Here is a 523-nt window from a genome sequence, read left to right as displayed (position 1 = left end):
CAAATGCGATCTATCTCCTTGGACCTTTGTACAGGCGACATAGAGGTACCCCTTTGTGACACTTGGTTGAAACATATGTTATGCAATGATAATCCATGTAAATCCAAGGTAATTAGGACAAGGTGCGAGCACTATTGGTATTCTATGCATGAGGCTTGCAACTTATAGGATGTCTTATGCATAACACATATGAATTATTACTACCGTTGACAAAATTGTTTCTATGTTTTCAAAATAAAAGCTCTAGCACAAAAATAGTAATCCATGCTTCCCTCTGCGAAGGGCCTTTCTTTTACTTTATGTTGAGTCAGTTTACCTATTTATTTCTATCTTAGAAGCAAACACTTGTGTCAACTGTGTGCATTGATTCCTACATACTTGCTTATTTTCATTCATCATATTACTTTGTGTTGACAATTATCCATGAGATATACATGTTGAAGTTGAAAGCAACTGCTGAAACTTATATCTTCCTTTGTGTTGCTTCAAAACCTTCTATTAAGAATCTATTGCTTTATGAGTT

This window comes from Lolium rigidum, chromosome 4 (genome assembly GCF_022539505.1).
Source record: "Lolium rigidum isolate FL_2022 chromosome 4, APGP_CSIRO_Lrig_0.1, whole genome shotgun sequence".
Lineage (NCBI taxonomy): Eukaryota > Viridiplantae > Streptophyta > Magnoliopsida > Poales > Poaceae > Lolium > Lolium rigidum.
The sequence above is the reverse complement of the archived record's forward strand: the minus strand, read 5'-3'. Positions refer to the sequence as shown.